This window comes from Botryllus schlosseri, chromosome 13 (assembly GCF_051294905.1).
Source record: "Botryllus schlosseri isolate E-star chromosome 13, Bs_hap1, whole genome shotgun sequence".
Classification (NCBI taxonomy): Eukaryota; Metazoa; Chordata; class Ascidiacea; order Stolidobranchia; family Styelidae; genus Botryllus; species Botryllus schlosseri.
Genome location: NC_137248.1, coordinates 25,050,655 through 25,071,154, shown reverse-complemented (window position 1 = coordinate 25,071,154; position 20,500 = coordinate 25,050,655). Strand labels below are relative to the sequence as shown.

Genomic DNA, 20,500 nt, shown 5'->3' with positions numbered 1-20,500 from the left:
GAACGCTTTCGCAGCTGCTCGTCTTCCGCCGGTCCAAGAATTTCACCTCTGACGGCAGAGTACGGACGCCCCCGGCCGTCCCTCTTAATCATTACCTCGCTCCCGCGAACGCCAACGAAACGAGACCGAGGTCCTATTCCGTTATTCCATGCGACACTATGCAGGCGGGCGGCCTGCTTTGAACACTCTAATTTTTTCAAAGTAAACTCGTCGGCCCGACCCCCGGCACCCGGTCAAGAGCACCGCGGGCGGCGCCGACAGGCGGAACCCGCGACGCCGGTGCACGCCCTGCGACGGACCGGCGCCGCGCGCTCTACATCCAACTACGAGCTTTTCAACCGCAACAACTTTAGCATACACTTTCGGAGCTGGAATTACCGCGGCTGCTGGCACCAGACTTGCCCTCCGATGGATACTCGACAAGAGTTTTAGAATGTACTCATTCCGATTGCGGGGCCTCGTTAGAGTCCCGCATCGTTATTTTTCGTCACTACCTCCCCGTGTCGGGAATGGGTAATTTGCGCGCCTGCTGCCTTCCTTGGATGTGGTAGCCGTTTCTCAGGCTCCCTCTCCGGAATCGAACCCTGATTCCCCGTCACCCGTTATCACAAAGGTAAGCCCGTAGCCTACCTTCGAAAGTTGATAGGTCAGACACTTGAATGGTAGGTCGCCGCCGCGAAGGCGTGCGATCCGCGTGGTTATCCAGAGTCATCGAAAGAGACGGGCCCTCGCGGGCCCGGTCGGGTTCGAACCAATAAAAGCGCGCCTCCCGGAGTCGGCGCTCGGTCGCATGTATTAGCTCTGGAATTGCCACAGTTATCCACGTTAGCTCTCGCAAGGACCAAATAAACCAAGACTGATTTAATGAGCCGTTCGCAGTTTCACTTTACGTTCAGTTCGTACTTACACCTGCATGGCTTAATCTTTGAGACAAGCATATCACTACTGGCAGGATCAACCAGATATCTCTCGCGCACTGCGAGGCCCGCCCCTGGGCCGGGGGTCGGGCGTCGGGACCAAGGTGGTGCCGCCGTTCGTCGGCACCGGCGCCGCCGCTCTACGGCGCCCGTCGCTTTCGCTCTCTCGATCGTCGGACCGTTCTCGGGTCGCCCGCCGTCGTCTCGTGGGACGCGGACGCCCGCCGTTCACCGCTTAATAGAATCACTCGCGCTCGGAACCGAATCCGAGACGGACGCGAGGCCTGCCGCCGGGGCTCGGGCGCTGCTCTGCCGCGACGCGATGCACGGATAAGCGCCCGGAGCCGCCGCGGCGGACCGAGGACGTCGTGTTTGTATAGCGGGCCGTCCCGCTCTTTCGTTCGTTCCCGGAGGCAAGGGCCGCGAGGCCCAGCGGTTCACGAGGCATTTGTCGGACCAAGGTTTCTCGACGGCCGATTCACTCCTCGGCGACGCCGCGACGCTACGTAGGAAGGGTCTGGGCCGCGAGGCCCGAAAGACAACGCGCCGCGTCCGCGCTGCATTTATTGAGTCCGCTATCCGGTATGCCTCATGGCTGTATGACAGGTGTAGGGTCACTATCATCCATATCCCGCCGTCTACGGCATACCGGGCAAGCTCGCTCTATGCAGCGCTTGGCGACACGCAACGTTTGAACCCGCGACTCGAGGTGCTCCGACCCGTGATTAGTGCTTGCTTCGCACCCCCATATGCTTTCGCTCCAACCGGTGACGACGGATCAGTTCCGCCGCGCCGGGCGCATCCTCTCGCCGGCAGATTCAACGTTTCGCGCCCGGCCTCCCGTCAGGCGCCGGGCGCGCGCCCCTTCCTATATTAGTTTTTTTTCGGAAACCCTGGTGACTTTTTTCTACTTAGTCGTTTTTCAGGGTCGCACCCGGGCCGGGGGGCCGGAAAATTTTCGCCGGCCAGAAAAATTTTTTTTCCCGAAAAATAAAATTTTTTTTCCGAAAAAATAAAAAATAATTAAAAAAAAAACTTTTCGAAAAAGCCTCCCACGGGACCCCTCACACGAAGTTTGGGGCCGATCCGACCAAGTATAGGCGTTTCGCCGTGTTAAGGTATGGGCCCTGTGTTAAGGTATGGGCGAGGTCGAAAAACGACTAAGTCCGAAAATTTCCTCGGAAAAAGTTGAACTTTTTTGCCGGCCAAAAGTCACCCATGAGAGGCCCCACACGAAGTTTGGAGCCGATCCGAGCAAGTCTGGCGCGCCCGCCTATGTTAAGGTATGGGCCCCATGTTAATGTACGGGCGAGGTCGAAAAACGACTAAGTCCGAAAATTTCCTCGGAAAAAGTTGAACTTTTTTGCCGGCCAAAAGTCACCCATGAGAGGCCCCACACGAAGTTTGGAGCCGATCCGAGCAAGTCTGGCGCGCCCGCCTATGTTAAGGTATGGGCCCCATGTTAATGTACGGGCGAGGTCGAAAAACGACTAAGTCCGAAAATTTCCTCGGAAAAAGTTGAACTTTTTTGCCGGCCAAAAGTCACCCATGAGAGGCCCCACACGAAGTTTGGAGCCGATCCGAGCAAGTCTGGCGCGCCCGCCTATGTTAAGGTATGGGCCCCATGTTAATGTACGGGCGAGGTCGAAAAACGACTAAGTCCGAAAATTTCCTCGGAAAAAGTTGAACTTTTTTGCCGGCCAAAAGTCACCCATGAGAGGCCCCACACGAAGTTTGGAGCCGATCCGAGCAAGTCTGGCGCGCCCGCCTATGTTAAGGTATGGGCCCCATGTTAATGTACGGGCGAGGTCGAAAAACGACTAAGTCCGAAAATTTCCTCGGAAAAAGTCGATCTTTTCCGCCGGCCAAAAGTCATCCATAAGAGGCCCCACACGAAGTTTGGAGTCGATCGGACCGAGTCCGGCCGACCTACCGTAGGCCCCCATGTTAAAGTATGGGCGAGGTCGAAAAACGACTAAGTCCGAAATTTTCCTCGGAAAAAGTCGAACTTTTTTGCCGGCCAAAAGTCATCCGTAAGACCCCGCACACGAAGTTTGGAACCGATCCGACCAAGTATAGGCGGTCCGCCCATGTTACGGTATGGGCCCTATGTTAATGCATGGGCGAGGTCGAAAAACGACTAAGTCCGAAAATCGTGAAAAAGTTAAAGTCCGAAAAAAAATTTTTTCGCCTAAAAACCACACGGGCGCGTTCCCCGCACTGTTTGAAGACGCCCCGCGAAGGAATTATCCCGATCCGACAAACGGCTCGGCCTCCAGAGCCGGTCAAAGGTCCGATTTTGGCGCGCTTTAACCGGAGATATCTCGGCTCCGGGTGGTCCGAATTCGATAATTTTTTTTTCCCGGATTCGTCTCGCTGCGCCGCTTCCAACGAGGGGTCCCGCGTGGGTCTGGCCCGAACAGGAGCCGAGCTATTCGCGAAAAACTCGTATCTCGGCTCCTGTGCGTCCTAGAGCTACGGGGATAGTCGAAATGGACTCCTGACGCCAAAGCGAGGGTGAAAATTTTTCTTTCTCGTACGGCCTCCCAGCGCCCGGAAAACGGTGTATTCGCGATCTACGGGCTCCCACGAGTCCGCCGATGTGCGGGAAATCGGAATCGGAGAAAAAAAAATTTCGACAATACTCGGATTTTTTCTAAGTCCGAACCCCCGGAAAAACGACTAAGTCCGAAATTTTCCTCGGCAAAAGTTGATTTTTTTCGCCGGCCAAAAGTCATCCATAAGAGCCCGCACACGAAGTTTGGAACCGATCCGAGCGAGTCCGGCCGACCTACCGTAGGCCCCCATGTTAAGGTATGGGCGAGGTCGAAAAACGACCAAGTCCGAAATCTTCCTCGGAAAAAGTCGATCTTTTTTGCCGGCCAAAAGTCACCCATGAGAGGCCCCACACGAAGTTTGGAGCCGATCCGAGCAAGTCTGGCGCGCCCGCCTATGTTAAGGTATGGGCCCTGTGTTAGGGTATGGGCGAGGTCGAAAAACGACCAAGTCCGAAAATTTCCTCGGGAAAAGTTGATTTTTTTTGCCGGCCAAAAGCCCGCCTAGAGACCCCGCACACGAAGTTTGGAACCGATCCGAGCAAGTCTGGCGCGCCCGCCCATGTTAATGTATGGGCGAGGTCGAAAAACGACTAAGTCCGAAATCTTCCTCGGAAAAAGTTGATTTTTTTTGCCGGCCAAAAGTATCCCTAGAGACCCCGCACACGAAGTTTGGAACCGATCCGAGCAAGTATGGGCGGTCCGCCCATGTTACGGTATGGGCCCCCATGTTATAGCATAGGCCCTATGTTAAAGTATGGGGGAGGTCGAAAAACGACAAAGTCCGAAATCTTCCTCGGAAAAAGTTGATTTTTTTTGCCGGCCAAAAGCCCGCCTAGAGACCCCGCACACGAAGTTTGGAACCGATCCGAGCAAGTCTGGCGCGCCCGCCTATGTTAAGGTATGGGCCCCATGTTAATGTACGGGCGAGGTCGAAAAACGACTAAGTCCGAAATTTTCCTCGAAAAAAGTTGAACTTTTTTGCCGGCCAAAAGCCCGCCTAGAGACCCCGCACACGAAGTTTGGAACCGATCCGAGCAAGTATAGGCGGTCCGCCCATGTTACGGTATGGGCCCCCATGTTATAGCATAGGCCCTATGTTAAAGTATGGGGGAGGTCGAAAAACGACAAAGTCCGAAATCTTCCTCGGAAAAAGTTGATTTTTTTTGCCGGCCAAAAGCCCGCCTAGAGACCCCGCACACGAAGTTTGGAACCGATCCGAGCAAGTCTGGCGCGCCCGCCTATGTTAAGGTATGGGCCCCATGTTAATGTACGGGCGAGGTCGAAAAACGACTAAGTCCGAAATTTTCCTCGAAAAAAGTTGAACTTTTTTGCCGGCCAAAAGCCCGCCTAGAGACCCCGCACACGAAGTTTGGAACCGATCCGAGCAAGTATAGGCGGTCCGCCCATGTTACGGTATGGGCCCCCATGTTATAGCATAGGCCCTATGTTAAAGTATGGGGGAGGTCGAAAAACGACAAAGTCCGAAATCTTCCTCGGAAAAAGTTGATTTTTTTTGCCGGCCAAAAGTATCCCTAGAGACCCCGCACACGAAGTTTGGAACCGATCCGAGCAAGTATGGGCGGTCCGCCCATGTTACGGTATGGGCCCCCATGTTATAGCATAGGCCCTATGTTAAAGTATGGGCGAGGTCGAAAAACGACTAAGTCCGTTGATTGCTTCGGGCACGCCCGAGATTTTGACCGGGGCGCGAGCCCAGGCCGGCCGCGGCCAGAGTCGGGCGCCCGACCGAGGTCGAAATCGGCGTCGGTTTTCGGGTCATAACTCCGCTCCCCGCGGTCCGATCGAGACGAACGAACCACCGTTGAGATCGTCTCGACGCGCTCTACGCGCTCGTAAGGGTTTCGGAACCGAAAAATTCACTTTCATAGTTTCGACTTTTCCGAAATCGAGACAAAAAGGTCGACCCGATGTCAAAGACACAAGGTCGACCGTTTTACCTCGATTTCGTGACCAAAACGAAAAAAAAAATGGAGGAACACCGGGGGCGCCGCCCGCCGACGCCGCAGAGGCGTCAGAGGCTCGCGCCCGCGGTGCCCTCGATGTCCCCGATCGTCGATCCGGCAGAAAACGCGGCCCGCCCCCGGCCTCGATCGAGACCGGCGGAATCTTCGATCCCTCGCCGCCAGCGCCTCGCCAGGCCGGCCGGCGGTATTCCGGGCGCGCGTCCGAAGCAATCAACGGACTCTGTCGTTTTCACCGAGGCGGCTCCGAGCTCGGCCGGCGGCCGAAGGATCCGCGGGCCCGCCTGCCGTCTCGGCCGGTCGAGGCGCCGGCACGGCCGCCCTCGAAGGTCGGCTCGCGGCCGTCAGCTTCGCGGGCCCGCCTGCCGTCTCGGCCGGTCGGCGTCGAGGCGGCGCCCGGGGGTCGGCGCTCTCGGCACGCCTCGCGAGACGGCCGGCGCGCCGTCTCCGGCGCGGCGCCCCGGCCGGCGCCGAGGTACGGACTCTGTCGTTTTTCCGAGGCCCCGCCACGGGCATAGGCACTCTACCGCAGGCGGCTTCGAGGTCGGCGCTCCGTCGTTTTTCGTCAGAGTCCCAGGCGGGTAAACGGCGGGAGTAACTCTCACCACGGGCCGGGCACGCACTCCGGCACGGGCCTCGGGACTTCGATCCCGGCCGCCGCCCCGGCCGGCCGCCGAGACACGGACTCTGTCGTTTTTCCACGCGGCCCAGGCACTCTGCCGTGGGCTTCGAGGGCTGGGGACTTCAGCCCGCTCTGCGGCACGGCCGAGACGTCGATCTCGGCCGCCGCCCCGGCCGGCCGCCGAGGCACGGACTCTGTCGTTTTTCCACGCGGCCCAGGCGCTCTGCCGTGGGCTTCGAGGGCTGGGGACTTCAGCCCGCTCCGCGGCACGGCCGGGACGTCGATCCCGGCCGCCGCCCCGGCCGGCAGCCGAGGCTCGGACTCTGTCGATTTTCCACGCGGCCCAGGCACTCTGCCTCGGACTCTGTCGTTTTTTCGAGGCCGGCACCGCGCTCCGGCGACCGCCCACGCAACGCGCCGACTCTGACGCGCCGCGCTCCGGCCGTCGCCCACGCGACGCCTCGGCCCCCGGCTCGCACCTCCCGCGCCCCCGCCAGAGGCGGAGGCGGCGAGAAAAAAGCGCCCGGGCCCGCCCCCAGAGGCGAGCCCGGGCACAGATCGTAGATCTCGGGGATGACTTTCAACGCATCGCAGCGAGAAACTGCTCTAGCGGGTACGACACCCCGATCTTAAACTAGGTCGTCTGCGAATGATCCGGCACCTCGCCCGCGCGAAAAGTGCTACCGTCGTCTCGGCCGGCCCGAGTTTACGGGCCGGCAAAGGGTCGACCGCCACAGGCTCCGTCGGCGCCGGGGACGGACCCCGGCGCCTAGCCGCGCCTCGCTCGCCTCGAGGCACCCGGGACATCGTCGCTACTCAGGCGGGATTCCGACTTAGAGGCGTTCAGTCGTAATCCCCCAGATGGTAGCTTCGCGCCATCGGCTTGTCAGCCGAGCGCATGAACCAAATGTCTGAATCTGCGGTTCCTCTCGTACTGAGCAGAATTACTGTCGCGACAACGCTTCATCAGTAGGGTAAAACTAACCTGTCTCACGACGGTCTAAACCCAGCTCACGTTCCCTATTTGTGGGTGAACAATCCAACGCTTGGCGAATTCTGCTTCGCAATGATAGGAAGAGCCGACATCGAAGGATCAAAAAGCAACGTCGCTATGAACGCTTGGCTGCCACAAGCCAGTTATCCCTGTGGTAACTTTTCTGTCACCTCCAGCTCGAAACTCGCGAGCGCTGAAGGATCGATAGGCCGCGCTTTCGCGGTCCGTATTCATACTGAAAATCCGGATCAAGCGAGCTTTTGCCCTTTTGCTCCACGCGAGGTTTCCGTCCTCGCCGAGCTCGCCTTAGGACACCTGCGTTACTCTTTGACAGATGTACCGCCCCAGTCAAACTCCCCGCCTGACGCTGTCTTCAGAGCGGGTCGCCCGCGGCGCCGAGGCCGCGGGCTTAAGACCAAAATCGTAGGCCGGCTTCGCGCCGGCTCGCTCCCGCCTCACTGAATGAGACCTGCTGCGGATATGGGTACGACCCCGCGCGAGAATCAAACCGTCTCCCTCGGATTTTCAGGGGCCGACGCGAGTTCACCGGACGCCGCGAGAAACGCGGCGCTTTACGGAGCCTCCGACCCTATCTCCGGGCGAACCGATTCCAGGGTCTCCGCTCCTTACCAAGAAAAGATAACTCTCCCCGGGACTCACGCCGGCGTCTCCGAGTTCGTTTGCGTCGCCGCGTCGGGCGCCTGACGGCGCCGATCTCCGCGTCGGGGCTCGGGAATATTAACCAGATTCCCTTTCGGCCTCGGCGGGGGCGAAGACGAGCAACGCCCCCCGATCGAAAACTGCGTTCGCTTGCGCCTTAGGGTCGGCTGACCCACGTTCAACTGCTGTTCACATGGAACCCTTCTCCACTTCGACCTTCAAAGTTCTCGTTTGAATATTTGCTACTGCCACCAAGATCTGCACCGACGGCTGCTCCGGGCGAGCTCGCGCTCCGCCCTTCGACGCCCGCCGCCGCGCCCCTTCCTACTCGTCGACGCCTAGGGCCGTGGCTTCGGCTCGCGCCGCGTCGACGGCCGGGTATAGGCCCTACGCTCCAGCGCCATCCATTTTCAGGGCTGCGCGATTCGGCAGGTGAGTTGTTACACACTCCTTAGCGGGTTCCGACTTCCGTGGCCACCGTCCTGCTGTCTGTATCGCGCAACACCTTTTGTGGGCTCTGATGAGCGTACGCGTCGGGCGCCTTAACCCGGCGTTCGGTTCATCCCGCATCGCCAGTCCTGCTTACCAGAGTGGCCCACTGGGCACTCGCATTCGTGTCGTGCGCCCCGCTCCAGGCCGAGCGAGCGGGGCCTCTTACCAATTTAAAGTTTGAGAATAGGTCGAGGACGTTTCGTCCCCGAGCCCTCTAATCATTCGCTTTACCAGATAAAACTGCGAAAAAGCGCCAGCTATCCTGAGGGAAACTTCGGAAGGAACCAGCTACTAGACGGTTCGATTAGTCTTTCGCCCCTATACCCAGGTAGGACGATCAATTTGCACGTTAGAATCGCTACGGTCCTCCACCAGAGTTTCCTCTGGCTTCGACCTTCCCAGGCATAGTTCACCATCTTTCGGGTCCCAACGGGAACGCTCTCGCTCGGCCGCCCCGACTGCGCGGCGGCGGTCGGCCGGTCGTGCTCGCGGCCCCGCGCGGGGGCCGGATCCGACCTCGCGCGTCCGTGACGCGCTTCAGTTTCCTTTCGCTCTCGGGTCTCGTACCGCCAGACAACTCGCGCTCGCGTTAGACTCCTTGGTCCGTGTTTCAAGACGGGTCGGGAAGGTGGCCGACACGACCGCAGACCCCGTGCGCGAGGCGAACGCCCGACCCCGACGACGCGGCCGCCGCCGGCACCGCGAACGGTACCGCCGACGCCCGACGCCCGACGGGGCCGCGCGAACGCCCGCCGCCTCCGGAGAGGCGGCGCGCGCGGCGCCGTCACCTCGGCCCCCGGCCGGCGTTCCGCGCGCCCGGCTGTAACACCGCCGCCCGCGAGGGCGACGGCCACCTTCCGAGCGCGCTTCTCTCCGACCGCGAGCCGGTCGCGGCCCGCCCGCGCGGCTAGTGCGCCGGTGCGTCACGCGCGCCCCGACGAGGACGGGGCTCGCGCCTCCGCCCGTCGCCGCGACGCGCCTCCGCGCCCGACTGAAAGCCGCCCGGGCCCGGACGGGCCCTCCCGTTTACCTCTCGACGGTTTCACGTACTTTTGAACTCTCTCTTCAAAGTGCTTTTCAACTTTCCCTCACGGTACTTGTTCGCTATCGGTCTCGCGACCGTATTCAGTCTTAGATGGAGTTTACCACCCGCTTCAGGCTGCATTCTCAAACAACCCGACTCCGGGAAGAGCCTTAGCGGCGGCGGCGCGCGCCCTCGCGGGCCTGACACCCTCGCGGGGGAGAGGCCTCGATCAGAAGGACTTCGGCGCCCGCCGGCCGTCGCAGGGGCTCTTCCTTACGTCACATTCCGGCGCGCTTCGAGAACGCGCGGGTTCGACGCTGGACAGATCCCGCTTCACTCGCCGTTACTCGGGGAATCCCCGTTGGTTTCTTTTCCACCGCTTAATAATATGCTTAAATTCAGCGGGTAGCCTCGCCTGAACTCAGGTCGAAGTCGTACCTCTGCCGGCGCCTCGTCGGCCGCCGGTCACCGCCGCGCGCCTCGCCGGGAGCCGCACCGCCCAAAGCCGCGCCGCGCTCCGACCGCCAGTACCGCGCCCGGAGGCGCGATCGCAACGGCGGCCGAGTCGCGGAGCGACCGGGTCCGGCCCCGACGCGGGCGCGCGCCGGTCCACCTCGGAGCGACGGGCCTCGCGGCCCGACGCCCAAACTCCCAGGCTTGTCTCGGCCGCGGGCGGCTCCTACCAAAGCCGCCTCGCGCATCGCGTCACGCCGACCCTGAGGCAGACGCGGCGCCGGGATTTGCCCGACGCCGCAATTTGCGTTCGGAATATCGACGTTCAATGTGTTCTGCAATTCACATTACTTCTCGCACTTAGCTGCGTCCTTCATCGACTCGCGAGCCTAGTGATCCACCGTCGAGAGTCGTACTCTCTTTGCTCTTAGGACAACTCCGCATCGCTTCGCTCACCACGGTTTTTCGCGGGGCCTAGCAGCCCCTTCGGCGCCGGCTCGCTCGAGGCCGACGCCGCCGAGGGAACCGACCTAGAGGCGTTCGGTCTCGGTCCCTCTCCGAAGGCGGGCCCCGACGACGGCCATCCCCGGCCCGCCGTCGAGCGCCCGCCCTTCTCTGTCACGACGGTCTCGTTCACGACGAGCGGCGCCCAAGCGCGGGGCGCCGCGACGCCGAGTCCTCGCGGACACGGCGCCAGATCAAAAAGCAACGGGGCCTCGCACCCCACGGACAACGATAATGATCCTTCCGCAGGTTCACCTACGGAAACCTTGTTACGACTTTTACTTCCTCTAAACGATCAAGTTCGGTCGTCTTCCCGGCGCACCGCCGCGCCCGTCGCCGGGCACGCGACGGGGCCGGTCCGAGGATCTCACTAAACCGTTCAATCGGTAGTAGCGACGGGCGGTGTGTACAAAGGGCAGGGACGTAATCAACGCGAGCTGATGACTCGCGCTTACTGGGAATTCCTCGTTCGAGGGCAACAATTGCAAGGCCCTATCCCAATCACGGACGGGGTTCAACGGGTTACCCGGACCTCTCGGCCCGGGCGCACTCGCTGATCCGTCCAGTGTAGCGCGCGTGCGGCCCCGAACATCTAAGGGCATCACAGACCTGTTATTGCTCGATCTCGTGTGGCTAAACGCCACTAGTCCCTCTAAGAAGTTGGACGCCGACCGCCGAGGGTCGCGTAACTATTTAGCATGCCAGAGTCTCGTTCGTTATCGGAATTAACCAGACAAATCGCTCCACCAACTAAGAACGGCCATGCACCACCACCCACAGAATCAAGAAAGAGCTGTCAATCTGTCAATCCTTCCCGTGTCCGGGCCGGGTGAGTTTCCCCGTGTTGAGTCAAATTAAGCCGCAGGCTCCACTCCTGGTGGTGCCCTTCCGTCAATTCCTTTAAGTTTCAGCTTTGCAACCATACTTCCCCCGGAACCCAAAGACTTTGGTTTCCCGGAGGCTGCCGGCGAGGTCGTCATGGTAACGCCCGCCGATCGCCAGTTGGCATCGTTTATAGTCAGAACTAGGACGGTATCTGATCGTCTTCGAACCTCTGACTTTCGCTCTTGATTAAAGAAAACGTTCTTGGCGAACGCTTTCGCAGCTGCTCGTCTTCCGCCGGTCCAAGAATTTCACCTCTGACGGCAGAGTACGGACGCCCCCGGCCGTCCCTCTTAATCATTACCTCGCTCCCGCGAACGCCAACGAAACGAGACCGAGGTCCTATTCCGTTATTCCATGCGACACTATGCAGGCGGGCGGCCTGCTTTGAACACTCTAATTTTTTCAAAGTAAACTCGTCGGCCCGACCCCCGGCACCCGGTCAAGAGCACCGCGGGCGGCGCCGACAGGCGGAACCCGCGACGCCGGTGCACGCCCTGCGACGGACCGGCGCCGCGCGCTCTACATCCAACTACGAGCTTTTCAACCGCAACAACTTTAGCATACACTTTCGGAGCTGGAATTACCGCGGCTGCTGGCACCAGACTTGCCCTCCGATGGATACTCGACAAGAGTTTTAGAATGTACTCATTCCGATTGCGGGGCCTCGTTAGAGTCCCGCATCGTTATTTTTCGTCACTACCTCCCCGTGTCGGGAATGGGTAATTTGCGCGCCTGCTGCCTTCCTTGGATGTGGTAGCCGTTTCTCAGGCTCCCTCTCCGGAATCGAACCCTGATTCCCCGTCACCCGTTATCACAAAGGTAAGCCCGTAGCCTACCTTCGAAAGTTGATAGGTCAGACACTTGAATGGTAGGTCGCCGCCGCGAAGGCGTGCGATCCGCGTGGTTATCCAGAGTCATCGAAAGAGACGGGCCCTCGCGGGCCCGGTCGGGTTCGAACCAATAAAAGCGCGCCTCCCGGAGTCGGCGCTCGGTCGCATGTATTAGCTCTGGAATTGCCACAGTTATCCACGTTAGCTCTCGCAAGGACCAAATAAACCAAGACTGATTTAATGAGCCGTTCGCAGTTTCACTTTACGTTCAGTTCGTACTTACACCTGCATGGCTTAATCTTTGAGACAAGCATATCACTACTGGCAGGATCAACCAGATATCTCTCGCGCACTGCGAGGCCCGCCCCTGGGCCGGGGGTCGGGCGTCGGGACCAAGGTGGTGCCGCCGTTCGTCGGCACCGGCGCCGCCGCTCTACGGCGCCCGTCGCTTTCGCTCTCTCGATCGTCGGACCGTTCTCGGGTCGCCCGCCGTCGTCTCGTGGGACGCGGACGCCCGCCGTTCACCGCTTAATAGAATCACTCGCGCTCGGAACCGAATCCGAGACGGACGCGAGGCCTGCCGCCGGGGCTCGGGCGCTGCTCTGCCGCGACGCGATGCACGGATAAGCGCCCGGAGCCGCCGCGGCGGACCGAGGACGTCGTGTTTGTATAGCGGGCCGTCCCGCTCTTTCGTTCGTTCCCGGAGGCAAGGGCCGCGAGGCCCAGCGGTTCACGAGGCATTTGTCGGACCAAGGTTTCTCGACGGCCGATTCACTCCTCGGCGACGCCGCGACGCTACGTAGGAAGGGTCTGGGCCGCGAGGCCCGAAAGACAACGCGCCGCGTCCGCGCTGCATTTATTGAGTCCGCTATCCGGTATGCCTCATGGCTGTATGACAGGTGTAGGGTCACTATCATCCATATCCCGCCGTCTACGGCATACCGGGCAAGCTCGCTCTATGCAGCGCTTGGCGACACGCAACGTTTGAACCCGCGACTCGAGGTGCTCCGACCCGTGATTAGTGCTTGCTTCGCACCCCCATATGCTTTCGCTCCAACCGGTGACGACGGATCAGTTCCGCCGCGCCGGGCGCATCCTCTCGCCGGCAGATTCAACGTTTCGCGCCCGGCCTCCCGTCAGGCGCCGGGCGCGCGCCCCTTCCTATATTAGTTTTTTTTCGGAAACCCTGGTGACTTTTTTCTACTTAGTCGTTTTTCAGGGTCGCACCCGGGCCGGGGGGCCGGAAAATTTTCGCCGGCCAGAAAAATTTTTTTTCCCGAAAAATAAAATTTTTTTTCCGAAAAAATAAAAAATAATTAAAAAAAAAACTTTTCGAAAAAGCCTCCCACGGGACCCCTCACACGAAGTTTGGGGCCGATCCGACCAAGTATAGGCGTTTCGCCGTGTTAAGGTATGGGCCCTGTGTTAAGGTATGGGCGAGGTCGAAAAACGACTAAGTCCGAAAATTTCCTCGGAAAAAGTTGAACTTTTTTGCCGGCCAAAAGTCACCCATGAGAGGCCCCACACGAAGTTTGGAGCCGATCCGAGCAAGTCTGGCGCGCCCGCCTATGTTAAGGTATGGGCCCCATGTTAATGTACGGGCGAGGTCGAAAAACGACTAAGTCCGAAAATTTCCTCGGAAAAAGTTGAACTTTTTTGCCGGCCAAAAGTCACCCATGAGAGGCCCCACACGAAGTTTGGAGCCGATCCGAGCAAGTCTGGCGCGCCCGCCTATGTTAAGGTATGGGCCCCATGTTAATGTACGGGCGAGGTCGAAAAACGACTAAGTCCGAAAATTTCCTCGGAAAAAGTTGAACTTTTTTGCCGGCCAAAAGTCACCCATGAGAGGCCCCACACGAAGTTTGGAGCCGATCCGAGCAAGTCTGGCGCGCCCGCCTATGTTAAGGTATGGGCCCCATGTTAATGTACGGGCGAGGTCGAAAAACGACTAAGTCCGAAAATTTCCTCGGAAAAAGTTGAACTTTTTTGCCGGCCAAAAGTCACCCATGAGAGGCCCCACACGAAGTTTGGAGCCGATCCGAGCAAGTCTGGCGCGCCCGCCTATGTTAAGGTATGGGCCCCATGTTAATGTACGGGCGAGGTCGAAAAACGACTAAGTCCGAAAATTTCCTCGGAAAAAGTCGATCTTTTCCGCCGGCCAAAAGTCATCCATAAGAGGCCCCACACGAAGTTTGGAGTCGATCGGACCGAGTCCGGCCGACCTACCGTAGGCCCCCATGTTAAAGTATGGGCGAGGTCGAAAAACGACTAAGTCCGAAATTTTCCTCGGAAAAAGTCGAACTTTTTTGCCGGCCAAAAGTCATCCGTAAGACCCCGCACACGAAGTTTGGAACCGATCCGACCAAGTATAGGCGGTCCGCCCATGTTACGGTATGGGCCCTATGTTAATGCATGGGCGAGGTCGAAAAACGACTAAGTCCGAAAATCGTGAAAAAGTTAAAGTCCGAAAAAAAATTTTTTTCCTTAAAAACCACACGGGCGCGTTCCCCGCACTGTTTGAAGACGCCCCGCGAAGGAATTATCCCGATCCGACGAACGGCTCGGCCTCCAGAGCCGGTCAAAGGTCCGATTTTGGCGCGCTTTAACCGGAGATATCTCGGCTCCGGGTGGTCCGAATTCGATAATTTTTTTTTCCCGGATTCGTCTCGCTGCGCCGCTTCCAACGAGGGGTCCCGCTTGGGTCTGGCTCCAACAGGGGCCGAGCTATTCGCGAAAAACTCGTATCTCGGCTCCTGTGCGTCCTAGAGCTACGCGGATAGTGGAAATGGACTCCTGATGCCAAAGCGAGGGTGAAAATTTTACTTTCTCGTGCGGCCTCCCGGCGACCGGAAAAGTGGCTGGCGGCGGTCTACGAGCTCCCACGAGTCCGTCGGTGTGCGGGAAATCGAAATCGGAGAAAAAAAATTTTCGACCTCGTCGGATTTTTTCTAAGTCCGAAATCCCCATACTATAACACGGGGCCGAGATCGTAAAAAAGTTAGAGTCCGAAAAATTTTTTTTTCGCCTAAAAACCGCACGGGCGCGTTCCCCGCACTGTTTGAAGACGCCCCGCGAAGGAATTATCCCGATCCGACAAACGGCTCGGCCTCCAGAGCCGGTCAAAGGTCCGATTTGGGCGGCCTTTAACCGGAGATATCTCGGCTCCGGTAGCTCCGATTTCGACAAATTTTTTTTTCCCGGATTCGTCTCGCTGCGCCGCTTCCAACGAGGGGTCCCGCTTGGGTCTGGTCCGAACAGGAGCCGAGCTATTCGCGAAAAACTCGTATCTCGGCTCCTGTGCGTCCTAGAGCTACGCGGATAGTGGAAATGGACTCCTGATGCCAGAGCGAGGGTGAAAATTTTACTTTCTCGTGCGGCCTCCCAGCGCCCGGAAAACGGTGTATTCGCGATCTACGGGCTCCCACGAGTCCGCCGATGTGCGGGAAATCGGAATCGGAGAAAAAAATTTTTCGACAATACTCGGATTTTTTCTAAGTCCGAACCCCCGGAAAAACGACTAAGTCCGAAAATTTCCTCGGGAAAAGTTGAACTTTTTCGCCGGCCAAAAGTATCCCTAGAGACCCCGCACACGAAGTTTGGAATCGATCGGACCGAGTCCGGCCGACCTACCGTAGGCCCCCATGTTAAAGTATGGGCGAGGTCGAAAAACGACTAAGTCCGAAATTTTCCTCGGGAAAAGTTGATTTTTTTTGCCGGCCAAAAGCCCGCCTAGAGACCCCGCACACGAAGTTTGGAACCGATCCGAGCAAGTCTGGCGCGCCCGCCCATGTTAAGGTATGGGCCCCATGTTAATGTATGGGCGAGGTCAAAAAACGACCAAGTCCGAAAATTTCCTCGGAAAAAGTTGATTTTTTTGCCGGCCAAAAGCCCGCCTAGAGACCCCGCACACGAAGTTTGGAACCGATCCGAGCAAGTATAGGCGGTCCGCCCATGTTACGGTATGGGCCCTATGTTAATGTATGGGCGAGGTCGAAAAACGACCAAGTCCGAAAATTTCCTCGGGAAAAGTTGATTTTTTTTGCCGGCCAAAAGCCCGCCTAGAGACCCCGCACACGAAGTTTGGAACCGATCCGAGCAAGTATAGGCGGTCCGCCCATGTTACGGTATGGGCCCTATGTTAATGTATGGGCGAGGTCGAAAAACGACCAAGTCCGAAAATTTCCTCGGAAAAAGTTGAACTTTTTTGCCGGCCAAAAGCCCGCCTAGAGACCCCGCACACGAAGTTTGGAACCGATCCGAGCAAGTATAGGCGGTTCGCCCATGTTAAGGTATGGGCCCCATGTTAATGTATGGGCGAGGTCGAAAAACGACTAAGTCCGAAAATTTCCTCGGAAAAAGTTGAACTTTTTTGCCGGCCAAAAGTCACCCATGAGAGGCCCCACACGAAGTTTGGAGCCGATCCGAGCAAGTCTGGCGCGCCCGCCTATGTTAAGGTATGGGCCCCATGTTAATGTACGGGCGAGGTCGAAAAACGACTAAGTCCGAAAATTTCCTCGGAAAAAGTTGAACTTTTTTGCCGGCCAAAAGCCCGCCTAGAGACCCCGCACACGAAGTTTGGAACCGATCCGAGCAAGTATAGGCGGTTCGCCCATGTTAAGGTATGGGCATTGTGTTAAGGTATGGGCGAGGTCGAAAAACGACCAAGTCCGAAAATTTCCTCGGAAAAAGTTGAACTTTTTTGCCGGCCAAAAGCCCGCCTAGAGACCCCGCACACGAAGTTTGGAACCGATCCGAGCAAGTATAGGCGGTTCGCCCATGTTAAGGTATGGGCCCCATGTTAATGTATGGGCGAGGTCGAAAAACGACTAAGTCCGAAAATTTCCTCGGAAAAAGTCGATCTTTTCCGCCGGCCAAAAGTCATCCATAAGAGGCCCCACACGAAGTTTGGAGTCGATCGGACCGAGTCCGGCCGACCTACCGTAGGCCCCCATGTTAAAGTATGGGCGAGGTCGAAAAACGACTAAGTCCGAAATTTTCCTCGGAAAAAGTCGAACTTTTTTGCCGGCCAAAAGTCATCCGTAAGACCCCGCACACGAAGTTTGGAACCGATCCGACCAAGTATAGGCGGTCCGCCCATGTTACGGTATGGGCCCTATGTTAATGCATGGGCGAGGTCGAAAAACGACTAAGTCCGAAAATCGTGAAAAAGTTAAAGTCCGAAAAAAAATTTTTTTCCTTAAAAACCACACGGGCGCGTTCCCCGCACTGTTTGAAGACGCCCCGCGAAGGAATTATCCCGATCCGACGAACGGCTCGGCCTCCAGAGCCGGTCAAAGGTCCGATTTTGGCGGCCTTTAACCGGAGATATCTCGGCTCCGGAAGCTCCGATTTCGATAAATTTTTTTTTCCCGGATTCGTCTCGCTGCGCCGCTTCCAACGAGGGGTCCCGCGTGGGTCTGGCCCGAACAGGGGCCGAGCTATTCGCGAAAAACTCGTATCTCGGCTCCTGTGCGTCCTAGAGCTACGGGGATAGTGGAAATGGACTCCTGATGCCAGAGCGAGGGTGAAAATTTTTCTCCCTCGTACGGCCTCCTGGCGACCGGAAAAGTGGCTGGCGGCGGTCTACGGGCTCCCACGAGTCCGCCGATGTGCGGGAAATCGAAATCGAAGAAAAAAAATTTTCGACCTAGTCGGATTTTTTCTAAGTCCGAAATCGCCATACTGTAACACGGGGCCGAGGTCGTGAAAAAGTTAAAGTCCGAAAAAAAATTTTTTCGCCTAAAAACCACACGGGCGCGTTCCCCGCACTGTTTGAAGACGCCCCGCGAAGGAATTATCCCGATCCGACAAACGGCTCGGCCTCCAGAGCCGGTCAAAGGTCCGATTTTGGCGCGCTTTAACCGGAGATATCTCGGCTCCGGGTGGTCCGAATTCGATAATTTTTTTTTCCCGGATTCGTCTCGCTGCGCCGCTTCCAACGAGGGGTCCCGCGTGGGTCTGGCCCGAACAGGAGCCGAGCTATTCGCGAAAAACTCGTATCTCGGCTCCTGTGCGTCCTAGAGCTACGGGGATAGTCGAAATGGACTCCTGACGCCAAAGCGAGGGTGAAAATTTTTCTTTCTCGTACGGCCTCCCAGCGCCCGGAAAACGGTGTATTCGCGATCTACGGGCTCCCACGAGTCCGCCGATGTGCGGGAAATCGGAATCGGAGAAAAAAAAATTTCGACAATACTCGGATTTTTTCTAAGTCCGAACCCCCGGAAAAACGACTAAGTCCGAAATTTTCCTCGGCAAAAGTTGATTTTTTTCGCCGGCCAAAAGTCATCCATAAGAGCCCGCACACGAAGTTTGGAACCGATCCGAGCGAGTCCGGCCGACCTACCGTAGGCCCCCATGTTAAGGTATGGGCGAGGTCGAAAAACGACCAAGTCCGAAATCTTCCTCGGAAAAAGTCGATCTTTTTTGCCGGCCAAAAGTCACCCATGAGAGGCCCCACACGAAGTTTGGAGCCGATCCGAGCAAGTCTGGCGCGCCCGCCTATGTTAAGGTATGGGCCCTGTGTTAGGGTATGGGCGAGGTCGAAAAACGACCAAGTCCGAAAATTTCCTCGGGAAAAGTTGATTTTTTTTGCCGGCCAAAAGCCCGCCTAGAGACCCCGCACACGAAGTTTGGAACCGATCCGAGCAAGTCTGGCGCGCCCGCCCATGTTAATGTATGGGCGAGGTCGAAAAACGACTAAGTCCGAAATCTTCCTCGGAAAAAGTTGATTTTTTTTGCCGGCCAAAAGTATCCCTAGAGACCCCGCACACGAAGTTTGGAACCGATCCGAGCAAGTATGGGCGGTCCGCCCATGTTACGGTATGGGCCCCCATGTTATAGCATAGGCCCTATGTTAAAGTATGGGGGAGGTCGAAAAACGACAAAGTCCGAAATCTTCCTCGGAAAAAGTTGATTTTTTTTGCCGGCCAAAAGCCCGCCTAGAGACCCCGCACACGAAGTTTGGAACCGATCCGAGCAAGTCTGGCGCGCCCGCCTATGTTAAGGTATGGGCCCCATGTTAATGTACGGGCGAGGTCGAAAAACGACTAAGTCCGAAATTTTCCTCGAAAAAAGTTGAACTTTTTTGCCGGCCAAAAGCCCGCCTAGAGACCCCGCACACGAAGTTTGGAACCGATCCGAGCAAGTATAGGCGGTCCGCCCATGTTACGGTATGGGCCCCCATGTTATAGCATAGGCCCTATGTTAAAGTATGGGGGAGGTCGAAAAACGACAAAGTCCGAAATCTTCCTCGGAAAAAGTTGATTTTTTTTGCCGGCCAAAAGCCCGCCTAGAGACCCCGCACACGAAGTTTGGAACCGATCCGAGCAAGTCTGGCGCGCCCGCCTATGTTAAGGTATGGGCCCCATGTTAATGTACGGGCGAGGTCGAAAAACGACTAAGTCCGAAATTTTCCTCGAAAAAAGTTGAACTTTTTTGCCGGCCAAAAGCCCGCCTAGAGACCCCGCACACGAAGTTTGGAACCGATCCGAGCAAGTATAGGCGGTCCGCCCATGTTACGGTATGGGCCCCCATGTTATAGCATAGGCCCTATGTTAAAGTATGGGGGAGGTCGAAAAACGACAAAGTCCGAAATCTTCCTCGGAAAAAGTTGATTTTTTTTGCCGGCCAAAAGTATCCCTAGAGACCCCGCACACGAAGTTTGGAACCGATCCGAGCAAGTATGGGCGGTCCGCCCATGTTACGGTATGGGCCCCCATGTTATAGCATAGGCCCTATGTTAAAGTATGGGCGAGGTCGAAAAACGACTAAGTCCGTTGATTGCTTCGGGCACGCCCGAGATTTTGACCGGGGCGCGAGCCCAGGCCGGCCGCGGCCAGAGTCGGGCGCCCGACCGAGGTCGAAATCGGCGTCGGTTTTCGGGTCATAACTCCGCTCCCCGCGGTCCGATCGAGACGAACGAACCACCGTTGAGATCGTCTCGACGCGCTCTACGCGCTCGTAAGGGTTTCGGAACCGAAAAATTCACTTTCATAGTTTCGACTTTTCCGAAATCGAGACAAAAAGGTCGACCCGATGTCAAAGACACAAGGTCGACCGTTTTACCTCGATTTCGTGACCAAAACGAAAAAAAAAATGGAGGAACACCGGGGGCGCCGCCCGCCGACGCCGCAGAGGCGTCAGAGGCTCGCGCCCGCGGTGCCCTCGATGTCCCCGATCGTCGATCCGGCAGAAAACGCGGCCCGCCCCCGGCCTCGATCGAGACCGGCGGAATCTTCGATCCCTCGCCGCCAGCGCCTCGCCAGGCCGGCCGGCGGTATTCCGGGCGCGCGTCCGAAGCAATCAACGGACTCTGTCGTTTTCACCGAGGCGGCTCCGAGCTCGGCCGGCGGCCGAAGGATCCGCGGGCCCGCCTGCCGTCTCGGCCGGTCGAGGCGCCGGCACGGCCGCCCTCGAAGGTCGGCTCGCGGCCGTCAGCTTCGCGGGCCCGCCTGCCGTCTCGGCCGGTCGGCGTCGAGGCGGCGCCCGGGGGTCGGCGCTCTCGGCACGCCTCGCGAGACGGCCGGCGCGCCGTCTCCGGCGCGGCGCCCCGGCCGGCGCCGAGGTACGGACTCTGTCGT

General features: G+C 58.0%; 2 non-coding genes and 2 pseudogenes across 2 annotated transcripts; all 4 read right to left on the bottom strand.

Annotated features, from left to right (window-relative positions):
• LOC145454853 (small subunit ribosomal RNA) lies at positions 1 to 965 on the bottom strand (annotated as a pseudogene; the record flags this gene model as incomplete).
• Positions 966 to 6,632: 5,667 nt separating this feature from the next.
• Positions 6,633 to 9,678, bottom strand: LOC145454854 (large subunit ribosomal RNA; annotated as a pseudogene).
• A 282-nt stretch (positions 9,679 to 9,960) lies between these two features.
• On the bottom strand, positions 9,961 to 10,114 carry LOC145454850 (5.8S ribosomal RNA). Its single transcript, XR_013920243.1, has one exon. It is a non-coding gene; the product is annotated as a 5.8S ribosomal RNA (ribosomal RNA).
• A 324-nt stretch (positions 10,115 to 10,438) lies between these two features.
• On the bottom strand, positions 10,439 to 12,262 carry LOC145454852 (small subunit ribosomal RNA). The gene has a single exon (XR_013920244.1). It is a non-coding gene; the product is annotated as a small subunit ribosomal RNA (ribosomal RNA).
• Positions 12,263 to 20,500: the final 8,238 nt, after the last annotated feature.